The following is a 14,704-nucleotide window of genomic DNA, read 5'->3' as shown; positions in this document are numbered from 1 at the left end:
AAAAAAAAAAAAAAAAAAAAAAAAAAAAAAAAAAAAAAAAACTGTGGCTATCATTTAAGTATAAAAATCCTTGAACTAAGTAATGTCCAGAAACTGTAAGTCTGCTAAGACTTAGTATTTGCTTCTTTTTGGAAAGATCCTAGAGAAATTTCATATGATGTCTGTAATTCTATTATATGGAGTATTATATTTTCTCTTATTCATAAGCTGGGGCTTAAACATTAGAACTTTGAGGTGCTACAGTAAAAATAGGCTGGAGTGGAGTGGTGCGATCTCGGCTCACTCTAACCTCTACCTCCTGGGTTCAAGCAGTTCTCCTGCTTCAGCCTGTTGAGTAGCTGGGACTACAGGAGCACCCTGCCACACCCAGCGAATATTTTGTATTTTAGTAGAGATGGGGTTTCACCGTATTGCTGAGGCTGGTCTCAAACTCGTGAGCTCAGGTAATCTGCCCACCTTGGCCTCCCAAAGTGCTGGGATTACAGGCGTGAGCCCCTGCGCCCAGCCCTAAGAACTTCGTTAGAAATTACACCAAAAGTTAGAACTCTGAGGTGCTCCTGATCTTTAGTGCAGTGCTGTAATGAAAACCTGTAATACTATTTTCATATGTTGAACTGGTTCATAATAATCACGGGAATATGTGCTTTATTTTTGGTATATCTTTTCTATTAATAATAACAAATGAGCAAATGTAGGAAGAACTGTACTTCCCCCCCCCCCCCAGTTCCATTATGTATTACCATGATTCTGCCTTTGAACTGGTAAATAATAAGAAGCCTTTCTCAAGCCACAAATAGTAACTCAGTTTTTGTCTCTTTGTTGACAGGGTGGAGTTCAGCCTATTCTTCCTTAGATGTGAAAGGAAAGGAAGGTCATTTCATGCCTTGTTGATAAAGGTAAGGTCATAATAATTATTAAAGAATTTAGGATGTTTGGTAGGCATCCTTATTGCTGTTTGACATTCTGACTTTGTGGTATGCTGAAGTTAACAGAAAGATAATATATTTTATAAGATGACTGGAATCTACAATTGTTCCTTTAGTTATCAGCAAAAACACATAAGATAAGGAAACTGGTGTAAATCAACATGACAAAGTGAATGTGGATTTGTTCTATAATGAGAAAGTAACTTGTGCTTTTCATTTGAACTGTTGGCTTACACACTTAGTCTGTTCCTCAAACATTTACACACTTGGTAATCTTTTAACCATTGCCGATATCATCATGATAACATTTTTCAGGTTAATACAAACTAGATTACAAAATTATGCCATTTTAAAGCAAATCTATCCATTATAATTTTCATGCTGATAGTTCTAGTTGGTGTCACTGATTTTAGAGGGCAAATGTGGAACAGGTGGTGTGAACACGGAGGCCCCACCTCTGACCCACATATATTAGTGAATGTTAACTTGGAGACTTTTCTAATCATTTGCTCCTCTGTGTAGCTATTTTTATAGTGTGCTACAGTGTTCAGATGTCATTATGAATGCTTTAAATGAATTCAATTTGTTCTTCACAAGTCTGTGAAAACTGTTCTGTGAGTATTCCCATTTTATAGATGTTAAAACCGAAGCATTGGAAAATGAAGAAAATTGCCCAGGATTACGTAGATAGTAAGTGGTAGAGTTGGAATTACGTTGAGACCTCCTGATCTTTACTTCAATGCTATACTGAAAACCTATAATACTGTTTGAACAATTTGAACTGGTTCATAATAATGATGGAAAGATGTGCTTTATTTTGAATATATCTTTTCTAACACATGAACAAATGTAGGATGAATAAATGTTAACACTTTTTTAATGGGTTTGACTTTATTCCAGTGAACTCTATCACAATTTTATTACACTTTAAATCCTTGTAAATCTACTCAGTGGTTTTCAGAAAGTTACTTTTGTATATTTATAAACTATTTCATTGCTTTCTTAAAAATAACCAGATTAAAAGATGGTAGCATAGTTTAAGAATGCAGAAATAATGTACTTGTAATACTTTCACAAGTGTAAGTATTACTCCCTTGGCGGGTATAAAATACAATATATTTTTTTCTCCCTGGTTAAGCGTTGTGAGGCTAAATGTTCAGCATAGTGAGTTTCAATTGGGCCACATATTATTCCACTGTGCTTAAAATCTCATCTTGATTTGAGAATCAGAATCATAGAAGATTCTTCATGGGGAGAGATGGTTGGGGAGTAAGCTAGAAATAATAGGTCTTGATTTGGGTTGCTGTCTCTTTCCAAAGGTTAGCATCTGGGATATGGGGCAGGGCATCAGGAACCTTCTATGGTACCAGGGTGAGGGGTTTGGAAAAGGTTTCGTTCATTTTTGAGTCATCCTTTCAGTTATTGGTGGGATCAGAATTTAACCCCAAAGAAAAGGGGCCTTTGACCAGGAGTTGGGATGGGTTTAGAGAACCAGTCAAATGGATTGGCCTCAGGGTTGCCATTTCTTATTAGTCAGTGAACTGAAACAAATCAGAAAGCAGAGAAAACCATTGCCTGTGCACTAGGCCCTGCAAAGAGAAAGCAAGCGGGTGCCTGTAGGCACATTTCTCTAGAAATGAATTTCAGGATTAATTTAGATTAATCTAGATTCTTCATCCCCTACCCCCAGTATGAATTATAAAATGATGCCTGGTTTTCTGAAGATTTATCAGAACAGTGGAAATGGCTCAGCATGTCAATTAAGTTTTTAAACTATAAGAAAGTGAGGCCAAAAAAAGTAGAAACTTAAATGTATATGTATTTTTCCAGAGATATCAGCTGTCAAATATAGAAACTCATTCTATATATTGTCTAGAGGTATAATATTATCAACTATCAAATATATTGAAATTCATTTTATATATTATCTAGAAGTATATTTATTAATAATAGAATAATTAAAACAGTATTTTTTAAAAAAATGTATTGTACTATAGATTCTGGGGTACATGTGTAGATCATGCAAGATCGTTGCATAGGTACATTCCTGGCAAGGTGGTTTTTTGCCACCATCCCCCCATCACCCATACCTGACATTTCTCTTGACAATATCCCTCCCCCACCCTCCCTCCCTTAGTAGCCTCCCAACGGACCCCAGTGTGTGATGCTCCCCTCTTTGTGTCCAAGTGTTCTTTTTTTTTTTTAATTTTTTTTTTTTATTTTGAGACGGAGTTTTGCTCTTGTTACCCAGGCTGGAGTGCAATGGTGCGATCTCGGCTCACCGCAACCTCCGCCTCCTGGGTTCAGGCAATTCTCCTGCCTCAGCCTCCTGAGTAGCTGGGATTACAGGCACGCACCACCATGCCCAGCTGATTTTTTGTATTTTTAGTAGAGACGGGGTTTCACCATGTTGACCAGGATGGTCTCGATCTCTTGACCTCGTGATCCACCCACCTCGGCCTCCCAAAGTGCTGGGATTACAGGCGTGAGCCACCGCGCCCGGCCATGTCCAAGTGTTCTTGTTGTTCAATACCCTGCCTATGGGTGAGAACATGTGGTGTTTGATTTTCTGTTCTTGTGTCAGTTTGCTGAGAATGATGGTTTCTAGGTTCATCCATGTCCCTACCAAGGACACAAACTCATTATTTTTTATGGCTGCATAGTATTCCATGATATATATGTGCCACATTTTCTTTGTCTAGTCTATCATTGATGGGCATTTGGATTGGTTCCAGGTCTTTGCTGTTGTAAACAGTGCCGCGATGAACATGCATGTGCATGTGTCTTTGTAATAGAACGATTTATAGTCCTTTTGGTATGTACCCTGTAATGGGATTGCTGGGTCAAATGGAATTTCTGTTTCTAGATTCTTGAGGAATCGCCACACTGTTTTCCACAATGATTGAACTAATTTACACTCCCACCAACAGTGTAAAAGTGATCCTACTTCTCCACATCCTCCCCAGCATCTGTTGTCTCCAGATTTTTTAATGTCGCCATTCTAACTGGTGTGAGATGGTATCTCAATGTGGTTTTGATTTACATTTCTCTACTGACCAGTGATGATGAACATTTTTTCATATGTTTGTTGGCTTTATATATGTCTTCTTTTGAAAAGTGTCTGTTAATATCCTTTGCCCACTTTTGGATGGGTTTGTTTGTTTTTTTCTTGTGAATCTTTCAGTTCTTTGTAGATTCTGGATATTAGCCTTTTATTAGATGGGTAGATTGCAAAATTTTCTTCCCATTCTGTCAGTTGCCAGTTTGCTCTAATGATTGTTTCTTTTGCTGTACAGAAGCTCTTGAGTTTAATTAGATCCGATTTGTCTATTCTGGTTTTTGTTGCCACTGCTTTTGGTGATTTAGTCATGAAGTCCTTGCCTATGCCTATGTCCTGGATGGTTCTGCCTAGGTTTTCTTCCAGAGTTTTTATGATGTTATGTCTTATGTTTAAGTCCTTAATCCATCTGGAGTTAATTTTAGTGTAAGGTGTCAGGAAGGGGTCCAGTTTCTGCTTTCTGCACATTGCTAGCCATCTTTCCCAACACCATTTATTAAACAGGGGATCCTTTCCCCGTTGCTTTTTGTCAGGTTTGTCAAAGATCAGATGGTTGTAGATGTGTTGTGTTGCTCCAGAGGCCTCTGTTCTGTTCCACTGGTCTATGTCTCTGTTTTGATACCACTACCATGCTATTTTGATTATTGTTGCCTTGTAGTATAGCTTGAAGTCTGGCAGCATGATGCTGCCTGCTTTGTTCTTTTTTCTCAGAATTGTCTTGGCTATGAGGGCCCTTTTTGGGTTCTATAAGAAGTTTAAAGTGTTTTTTTCCAGTTCTGTGAAGAAGGTCATTGGTAGTTTGATGGGGATAGCATTAAATATATAAATTACTTTGCGTAGTATGGCCATTTTCATGATACTGATTCTTCCTAACCATGAGCATGGAATGTTTTTACATCTGTTTGTGCCCTCTCTTATTTCCTTGAGCAGTGGTTTGTAGTTCTCCTTGAAGAGGTCCTTTACTTCCTTTGTTAGTTGTATTCCTAGGTATTTTATTCTTCTTGTAGCAATTGTGAATGGGAATTCACTCTTGATTTGGCTCTCTTTAAGTCTGTTATTGGTGTATAGGAATGCTTGTGATTTCTGCACATTGATTTTGTATGCTGAGACTTTGCTGAAGTTGCTTATCATCTTAAGGAGAATTGGGCTGAGACAATGGGGTCTTCTAAATATGCATTCGTGTCATCTGCAAATAGAGACAATTTGACTTCTTCCTTTCCTAATTGTATACCCTTTATTTCTTTTTCCTGCCTGATTGCTCTGGCTAGAACTTCCAATACTATATTGAATAAGAGTGAAGACAGAGGGCATCCTTGTCTAGTTCCAGATTTCAAAGGGAATACTTCCAGTTTTTGCCCATTCAGAATGATATTGGCAGTGGGTTTGTTGTAAATAGCTTTTATTATTTTGTGATAGGTTCCATCAATACTTAGTTTATTGAGAGGTTTTAGCATAAAGGCTGTTGAATTCTGTCAAAGGCCTTCTCTGCATCAATTGAGATAATCATGTGGTTTTTATCTTTGGTTCTGTTTATGTGGTGGATTACATTTATGGACTTGTGTATGTTGAACCAGCCTTGCATCCCCGGGATGAAGCCTACTTGATCATGATGGATAAGCTTTTTGATATGCTGTTGCAATCTGTTTGCCAGTATTTTATTGAAGATTTTTTGCATCTATGTTCATCATGGAGATTGGCCTGAAGTTTTCTTTTTTTGTTGTGTCTCTGCCAGATTTTGGTGTCAGAATGATGTTGGTGTCATAAAATGAGTTGGGGAGGATTTCTTCTTTTTGTATTGTTTGGAATAGTTTCAGAATGATTGGTACCAGCTCATCTTTGTATGTCTGGTAGAATTTGCTGTGAACCTGTCTGGACGTGGACTTATTTTGGTTGGTAGGCTGTTAATTGCTGCCTCAACTTTAGCCCTTGTTATTGGTCTGTTCAAAGTTTTAGCTTCTTCCTGGTTTAGACTTGGGAGGGTGCAAGTGTCCATGAATTTATCCATTTCTTCCAGATTTACTGGTTTATGTGCATATATTAATTTATAGTAATCTCTGATGGTAGTTTTGTATTTCTGTGGGATTGGTGGTGATATCCCCTTTATCATTTTTTATTGCATCCATTTGATTCTTCTCTCTTTTCTTTTTTGATAATCTGGATAGTGGTCTGTCTATTTTGTTGATCTTTTTGAAAAACCAGCTCCTGGATTTATTGATTTTTTGAAGGGTTTTTTGTGTGTCTATCTCCTTCATTTCTGTTCTGATCTTAGTTATTTCTTTTCTTCAGCTAGCTTTTGAGTTGTTTTGATCTTGCTCCTCTAGCTTTTTCCATTTTGACAATAGAGTGTCAATTTTAGATCTTTCCTCGTTTCTCATTTGGGCATTTATTGCTATAAATTTCCCTGTAGACACTGCTTTAAATGTGTCCCAGATATTCTGGTATGTTGTGTCCTTGTTCTCATTTTTTTCAAAGAATATCTTTATTTCTGCCTTCATTTCATTGTTTATACAGTCAACATTCAGGAGCCAGTTATTCAGTTTCCATGAAGTTGTGCGGTTTTGAGTTAGTTTCTTAATCCTGAGATCTAATTTGATTGCACTGTTGTCTGAGAGATTGTTAAGATTTCTGCTTTTTTGCATTTGCTGAGGAGTGATTTACTTCCAATTATGTGGTCAATGTTAGAGTAAGCGGGATGTAGTTCTGAGAAGAATGTGTGTTCTGTGGCTGTGGGGTGGAGAGTTCTGTAGATGTCTATTAGGTCTGCTCGTTCCAGTTTTTGTTCAAGTCCTGTATATCCTTGTTGATTTTCTGTCCCGTTGATCTGTCTAATGTTGAAAGTGGAGTGTTAAAGTCTCCCACTATTATTGTGCAGGAGTCGAAGTTTCTTTGTAGGTGATTTAGAACTTGCTTTATGTATCTGGGTGCTCCTGTAATGGGTGCGTATATATTTGGGATAGCTAGTTCTTCTTGTTATATTGATCCTTTCACCATAGTAGTGTCCTTCTTCGTCTCTTCTGATCTTTGTTGGTTTAAAGTCAACTTTATGTGAGACTAAAATTGCAACCCTTGCTTTGTTTTTGCTCTCCATTTGCTTGGTAGATCTTCTTCTATCCCTTTATTTTGAGTCTGTGTGTGTATTTGCATGTGAGATGGTTCTGCTGAATACAGAGCACTGATGGGTTTTGACTTTTTACCCAGTTTGCCGGTCTTTGTCTTTTGATTTTGGCATTTAGGCCATTTTCATTTAAGGTTAATATTGTTTTGTGTGAATCTGATCTGGCCATTTTGTTGCTGGTTGTTTTGCCTGTTGGTCAACACAGTTTCCTCATTGCGTTGTTGGTCTTTACCAGTTGGTTCATTCTTGCAGTGGCTGGTACTTCATGTTTTTTTCTGTGTTTAGTGCTTCCTTCAGGAGCTCTTGTAGGGCAGGTCTGGTGGCGATGAAATCTCTCAGTAATTGCTTGTCTGTAAAGGATTTCATTTCTCCTTCACTTAAAAAGCTTAGTTTGGCTAGATATGAGATTCTGGGTTGAAAGTTCTTTTCTTTAAGGATGTTGAATATTGGTCCCCACTCTCCTCTGGCTTGTAGGGTTTCTGCTGAGAGATCTGCTATGAGTCCGATGGGCTTTCCTTTGTGGGTGACCCGAACTTTCTCTCTGGCTGCACTTAGTATTTTTTCCTTCATTTCAGCCCTGGTGAATCTGATGATTATGTGCCTTGGGGTTGCTCTTCTCGAGGAGGTCTCTGTGGTGTTCTTTGTATTTCCTGTATTTGAATGTTGGCCTGCTTGGCTAGGTTGGGGACATTCTCTGGATAATATTTTGAAAAGTGTTTTCCGGCTTGGATTCATTTTCCCAGTCCTCTTCAGGTACACCAATCAAGTGTAGATTAGGTCTTTTCACATAATCCCATATTTCTTGGAGGCTTTGTTCATTTCTCTTCACTCTTCTTTCTCTTTTCTTGCCTTGTCTTTTTATTTTGTTGAGTTGATCTCTATCTCTCATATCTTTTCTTCTCCCTGATCGATACAGCTATTGAAACTTGTGTATGCTTCACCAAGTTATTGTGCTGTATTTTTCAACTCCATCAAGTCATTTATGTTCTTCTCTAGGCTGGTTATTCTAGTTAGCATTTCATCTAATCTTTTTTCAGTGCTCTTAGTTTCTTTGCATTGCGTTAAAATATGTTCTTTTAGCTCAGAAAAGTTTGCTATTATCCATCTTCTGAAGCCTGCTTCTGTCAGTTCGTGAAAATCGTTTTGTGACCTGCTCCGTTGCCACGCTGGTGAGTCGTGATCTCTTTGGGGAGGAGAGGCATTCTGGACTTTGATGTTTTCGTCCTTTTTGTGCTGGTTTCTTCCCATCTTCTCTGAGTGTACGTCCTTTCTGTTAAAGTTGGGGTTCTTTCTCCTGTATGAGGCTTTTTTTTTTTTTAAAGGCAGGTGTCAGTGTGCCACTTGAGACAGTCTGTCGTCGTCTGCCTGTGGAGGCGCTGCTGGGCTGCCTCGGTCTCAGCTGGGCTGCCTCGGTCTCAGCTAGGCTGCTGTTTATTCTTCGCCTGGTTTCGGTACCGCTGGGGTGAGCCCCGCCTTCCCAATGGCGGGCTCTTTGGCTCTGCCGAGCCTGCTGTTCCCGGGTGGAGGATGCATTAACTGCGAAACTCTGCCGGGAGAGGGACTCCAGTTGCTGGATTTTGTGGATGTGGGGCCTGTCTGGTAGTATCCCCCTCCCCGCATTCAACTTTCCCTTCTGTGGGACGGGCAGTTCGTTTTCACAAGCTTTCTCGGTATCAGCCCAAATCTCTGCCCTGGTCTGCGCTAACAAGGCACCAGTCTGGCCCGGGGCTGCCAGCCTGGGCTGTCGCCGGGGTCTGTGACTCCGGGTGGTTCTCAGCAAGGTGGCGTTTTCCTAGTCTGTGTGCTGCCGAAGTCTTGGAGTGAATTGCTGTATCTGATTCAGAGAACCAAAGAGGTGATGCCCCCCGTTGCTCCGTGCCTCATAGACTTTCCAGGGGGGGCAGTGCCCTACTTTGCCTCAGCTGGGCGGCTTTGGGCTGCTTTCATTGCCTTTTTTGGGGGTTAATCCTGCGGTTCAACCAGTCCCTTTAAAACAAAACTGGTACCTTGCTCGGAGATGGGGATATCGCTCTGGTTCAGTCTCACTTGGTGGTAGCTGCACTCTGGAGAAGCTTCCTTTCAGCCATCTTCCCCTGAATCCCTTTATTCCTTTTTTTTGAGACAGAGTGTCACGCAGGCTGGAGTGCAGTGGTGCGATCTTGGCCTCCCAAAGTGCTGGGATTATAGGCATGAGCCACTGCGCCCGGCTAAAACAGTATTTTTGTTAGTGAAAAATCTATGCTTATTAGACAGATGTGGTAGCAAAAAGTAAAAGTAATTACACCACCTCAATATCAGCACTTTTATATTTTCTGTGTGTGTGCGTGCACACATGTGCATGTGTGTGTATGTAAGCATTTAAATTGGAATTATATTGCCTATACTGTTGAATGGTCTTCTAAAAAACAATTTTAATGGCTGTACCATCTTGCACAATGTTCAGGTTTTATTTCTAGGGTATATTCCTGACAGTGGAATACTTAGATCAAGGGATGAGAACATTTTTAAAGGCTCTATAAGCACATTGCAAAATCGCTTTCAGGAATGCTGTATGACTAATATATATTTCAGGATCGTAGAGGGGACTGGTTTCCATTGTTTTAATATGCCATTCTTTGTTCCTTCTAAGGTTTGTTAAAAGCCAAAATTGCAACAAATTTAGTTTAAAGATACTAGGTTTTTATTAGTAATTCAAGAATCAGTAGCTTCTCATCTAAACATTTAGAAAAGATGCTCCCAGGAGCTGAGCAGAGGAGGTTAGGTTTATCCGCAGGAAAGGGCTGATGAAAGCAGAAACAGAAAATGAAAAGTGGATTGATCATTTTAAAGTAACTTTCCCTACAGAATTAAAACAGAGAGTACTTGCCTGTTACACTGGATCCAGGTAAACTAGGCTCCTCCCAGTTGGCTGCTGTGCATCTTCTAATAGTTTTCTGAAAACAGGCCCGTTTCAAACTTTAGTTGGATTATGTGGCTCCCAGTCACATAATGACTGCATTCTGAGTGACTCCATTTTGGGCTTGTCTGGTATATTGGGCCCAGTACAGAAGCTCAGTCCAAACCAGTGGCCTCTCATAAATTTCATTTAACAGGTTCTGTTTTTTTGTTTTTTTGTTTTTTTTTAAAATAACTTCTGATATGCTTATTAGACATTTGTATTTCATCTTCTGTGAGTTCCCAGTTCATGTGTTTGCCAATTTATCTATTATAGTTTTAGTTTATTATTGATTTCTATGAACTCCTTATGTAATTAAGATGATTAACTCTTTGTCATTTATATAAAATATTTCTACCATTTACCTTCTGTTTTAATGAATTTATTGAAGTATAGCAGTTTCACATTGTATATTCAGGTTTAACAGATTTTTCCTTGTAATTTTTTCTTGTTTCCAGATTTAGAAAACCAAAAATGACAATTTAAATAGCAAAAATAGATGGATTACGTGGTATTTTTCTGGATCTATTCTGTCATTCACTCTTCTTAACAATCTCAGGTAGTGATTGTAAATGAGGAAACTAAGGCAAGGTGAGATTAAGTAACCTATGTAAGATAATCCCACAAGTAAATGGTAGAGCTGGCATTTGAACTGGTCATATGATTGCAAATCTTACGCTTTTTTGCAGTGCCTCATGCTTCTGGTAGAATAGAACAGAATAAGAGACTCTTAAGATGTTTAAGGTATTAATGGAAAGCATAAAGGAAAACATTTGGATTTATTTGCATGTTTAAATTTGATTCTTTGGGAGGTCAAGGCTAGAAGATTGCTAGAGCCCACAAATTTGAAACCAGCCTGGGCAACATGGTTAGACTTCTCTCTATAAAAAAAATTTAAAAAATTAGCCAGGTGTTCTGGGGTGCACCTGTTGTCCCAGCTGCTCTAGGAGGCTGAGGCAGGAGGATCTTTTGAGCTCAGAAGCTGAGGCTATGGTGAGCTGTATTAGCACCACTGTACTCCAGCTGGGGTGACACAGTGAGGCCCTGTCTCAAAAATAAATAAAAATAAAAGTACATTTGATTCTTATTTTTCTAGTATCCAGTGTTTTTTCTTTTCCTGTTGTTTGGTCCAGGAGATCTTTAATTTTTTTCCCCATTATTATAGAATTAGACATAGAAAAATATGTCTAACTATATCTCATATGTTAGTGTCATTAAATTGGTGTGCATATGGGCATGACTATACTACATAATGAAAAATCAGGTTTTAATATGAAGTTTGACACTTAAAAAAACTGTGTACATTGAAAATACTGTGGTTATACCAACCATGTGGATTGTTTGGCATTCCTAGAGTAAGTTTCAATTTAATTAGCTATGGACTTGTTATTTGTGGTATTCATCCAGTATCTAAGTGATTATCATAACAAAATATTTTTTTATGGAACATCTTATATAAAATGATAAAATAATACAAATTATTATAATTTTATTCATAATTTTTGACTTTTTAAAATACATGTATGTGCTGCTAAATAGATGTGTGTTTCTCATTTACTAAAAAATAGAATTTTCCTAGCAGGATGGCCCTATAGTTGAAACATTATGTAATCTTTGATTGGTTCTCATTCAAGAATTGGCAGAATTTCAGAGTAGTGTACTTCTAACTCATCTCTATAAAATTCAAGGCAGAACAGCAAATATGCTTTAAAAACAAAGTATTAAAATGATATATGTTTATTTTGTATTTTACTTATTTTGCAACAAGGTCTCCTTTTGACACCTAGGCTAGAGTACAGAGGTGCAATCATAGCTCACTGCAGCCTCGACCTCCTGGGTAGCAATCCTCCCAGCTCAGCCTCCCGAGTAGCTGGGACTGCAAGCGCACACCACTACTTCTGGGTAATTTTGTTCTGTTTTTCTGTAGAGATGGGATTGCACAATGTTGCCCAGGCTGGTTTCAAACTTCTGTGCTCAAGCAGTCCTCCTGTCTTGGCCTCCCAAACTGCTGGGATCACAGGCATGAGCTATTGCTCCTGACTATTAAAATGATTTTTTTTTTTTTTTTGAGACAGAGTTTTGCTGTATTGCCCAGGCTGGAGTTCAGTGGTGTGATCTCGGCCCACTGCAACTTCCGCTTCCCAGGCTTAAGCAATTCTCTCTTATCCCTCAGCCTCCAAGTAGCTGGGATTACAGGCATGCCACCATGCGAGCTAATTTTTGTATTTTTAGTAGAGGCAGGGTTTCACCATATTGACCAGGCTGATCTCCAGCTCCTGACCTCAGGTGATCCACCTGCCTTGGTCTCCCAAAGTGTTGGGATTACAGGAGTGAGTGCCTGGCCTAATATTTACAAATTTCTAGGACTTTATTTCTTCGGCCATAAAATAAGGCTATTGGTTTCACTTCAACTGATGGATAAGCTGCCTTTATCTCTAAAAATAATCTTTGTAAAGCAGGCTGAGATATCCTGTAGTGGTTTATAAGTGAAAGGAAAGACTTAGGGTAAGACAGTGTGTCAGCCCTGGCTATGCACCTGACTGAATTAGTGAGGCTTTGGAAGATACCAGCTTTCATCTCTAGAAGATTGTGATTCTGGATTTCAAACTCAAGAATGTGTGAAAAGCTGTCTAGGACTCTGTTTGGAAATACTGGCATGAAAAAGGTTCCTATGCCACTGTTCCCCTCACTCTTTTTTTTTTTCCATTTAAGGATTGGGGAGGATGACATCTTTCCATGGATTTTTTTAAATTAAAAAAATTATCTTCCCTTCTTTAGAGGAATATTTTCTTCATAGCATGCAGAGGGAACATGGTAGTCTTGTGTGTTTTTTTTTTTCTGTTCTAGGATGCGATAACAATTCCTTCGCTAAATATATTTTATGTTTTCATATGGGAACAAGTGTAGCTTTGCCTTATCTTGAAAACGAACCTTATTCTCCCCATCAAAGTTTAGCTTGGGACTGGGGAACAGGAGTAGAGAAAACATAATATTTAGCTGAAAATTGTGATTTTGCCTTTCACCTCCGGTGTTGTTTGGTACAGCTGCCTTCTGCACTAAGCACTCAGCATACATTGTTTCGTCTTACCTTGTCAATGACTAAAGCAGGGGAGATTTGATAGTATATGTAATATTTTTGTCTCCAATTTGCTTCAGCCAATCTAATGTCTCCCTTGAAGTCAGGGTGGACCTTCCAAGGTCTCGAAAGAAATGTTGCTCTAACTTCCTCAATTGAAAGCCTTTAATAGATTTTCAGTGCCCTTGAGGTTAAAGTCTTAATTAGTTGCCTACTGTTCCAGTTTCATATAAAAACTTACCTCACCCAGGTGTGGTGGCTCATGCCTATAATCCTAACACTTTAGGAGGCTGAGGAAGGTAGATCACTTGAGGTCAGGAGTTCAAGACCAGCCTGGCTAGCATGGTGAAACCCTATCTTTACTTAAAATAAAAAAAATTATCCAGGCATGGTGGCAGGTGCCTGTAATCCCAGCTACTCGGGAGGCTGAGGCAAGAGAATCACTTGAACTCAGGAGGCGGAGGTTGTAGTGAGCCAAGATCGTGCCATTGCACTCCAGCCTGGAAGACAGAGCAAGACTCCATCTCAAAAAAAAAAAAAAAAAAAAAAAAAAGCAAAAAACAAAACAGAACAGAAAACACCTGACCTCAAGTCAGTTAAATGGAGGAGCTATACCTTCAAATTGGATAAGAGTTACGACCACCCTAGGGAGGTTTTAGAGTTTCTCATAACCTTATTTAGGTGTTAATAAAATTTCCAGACATGAATAAGATGACATCTTATAAAATATCAGCTGTAAACATACATTTCATTATTACAGATTATGGTTGACTAAATGCAACAATGACCCCAAACTTCCCTTCCGCATGTGTCTAACACTTTTTGCAATAAGACTTTGTAGTTGTTCCTATTAAGAAGTCTTTTTTCCCAGCTCTTGAATGTGGGCTGGCTTTGTGATTTGCTTTAGCCAATAGAATACAGCTAAAGTAGAGGTGTGCCAATTCCCAGCCTGGGTCTTAAGAGCTCTTGCTTGCTTCTGTTCCTCTTAAAAGTCTGCCACTGCTGTGAGCACAGGAGCAGGTTCACCTGGTGGAAGGGGAGCAGCTAAGTGGAGCAGAACCAAGTCCTTCCACTTGAGTCTGGCTCTCTCAGACCAGCCATCAGCCAGCTGGCCAAAAATACATAAGACAGAACAGCCAAAATCAGCAGAGCCACCTAACCAACCTGTACCTGACTACACATGCTTGAGGGAACACAGCTGAGACCTGAAGGTCCTCCCATCTTGACCCATAGACTCATGAGAAATTAATGTTTGGAGCCACTGAGTTTTAGGGTAGCTTACTTTTGCAGCAGTAGTAAACAGATAAACAGATATTAGTGCCTTTTCCATCTAGTCACTGAGAAGAGGACTAAGTAAAAAGGAGCAAGTTGAAAATGTTGTTTCTTTATTTAGCACATGATTATTATTGGGGTTTAGAAAGATTTGACAACTGTATCTGCCTGTTTCTAAGAATTTGCATAGAATGGTAGAGTTTGCACATTTTCCTCTTCTGATTTGTTTTAAAAACCATAGTAAGAGAATACCAAATATCCTTGTTTTTTTTTTTAACTGCAGCCATTGGTGCCAACATATTTCACCACAGAAGACACTTCA

The 14,704-nt window shown here is 39.0% G+C and overlaps 1 protein-coding gene across 1 annotated transcript in view; it reads left to right on the top strand.

Moving 5' to 3' along the window:
- BMPR1B (bone morphogenetic protein receptor type 1B) overlaps positions 1 to 14,704 on the top strand; it is a 398,414-nt gene that overhangs the window by 113,352 nt on the left and 270,358 nt on the right. The window contains exon 2 of the mRNA XM_032239562.1: positions 827 to 896. The gene's annotated coding sequence lies outside the window, so the exon portion shown is untranslated. The remainder of the gene's footprint in view (positions 1 to 826; positions 897 to 14,704) is intronic.

Source organism: Sapajus apella, unplaced genomic scaffold (assembly GCF_009761245.1).
Source record: "Sapajus apella isolate SASKATOON/1434 unplaced genomic scaffold, GSC_monkey_1.0 scaffold45, whole genome shotgun sequence".
In the NCBI taxonomy this organism is placed as follows: Eukaryota; Metazoa; Chordata; class Mammalia; order Primates; family Cebidae; genus Sapajus; species Sapajus apella.
This window is presented reverse-complemented; position numbering and strand designations above follow the sequence as displayed.